This window comes from Elephantulus edwardii, unplaced genomic scaffold (assembly GCF_000299155.1).
Source record: "Elephantulus edwardii isolate Elephantulus edwardi_28Jun2011 unplaced genomic scaffold, EleEdw1.0 scaffold00096, whole genome shotgun sequence".
Taxonomy (NCBI): domain Eukaryota; kingdom Metazoa; phylum Chordata; class Mammalia; order Macroscelidea; family Macroscelididae; genus Elephantulus; species Elephantulus edwardii.
In genome coordinates, this window is record NW_006399846.1 from 2,270,302 (window position 1) to 2,270,771 (window position 470).

General features: G+C 36.8%; 1 protein-coding gene across 1 annotated transcript in view; it reads left to right on the forward strand.

The window, feature by feature from the left end:
• The window catches only part of VWF (von Willebrand factor), a 227,928-nt gene that overhangs the window by 127,298 nt on the left and 100,160 nt on the right, over positions 1–470 (forward strand). The gene's annotated exons all lie outside the window — the stretch shown is intronic.

Sequence of the window (470 nt, forward strand, 5' to 3'; positions counted from 1 at the left end):
ATCTATTCCTGGGGCCTTATTTTTTGCTATTTCCTTCAAAGCAGCTTGAACTTCTTCCTCACCATAGGCTCTCGCTCAAATGTTATTTCATTAAATTCTTCTGTATCTGTCAATTCCTTTCGATACAATGACTCAGTATATTCCTTCCATCTTCTTTTAATACCTCCTGGATCATTTAATATTCTGCCTAAAGCGTCCTTGATTATAACAACTCTAGGTTTGAATTTGTTCTTCAGTTTCTTGAGCTTAAGAAAGGCTGAACGAGTTCGGCCCTTTTGATTTTCCAACTCTAGCTTCTCGCACATTTCATTGTAATATTTTGCTTTGTCATTCCGTACTGCCTTTTGGAATCTTCTCTTCAGCCCTTTAGTATCTTGAATTCTTCCTTGTGCTTTGGTTTCTCTATGCTCCAGTGTAATCTTCAGTTTCTTCTGACATCCATTTTGGTATTTTCTTCCTCTTTTGTTTTG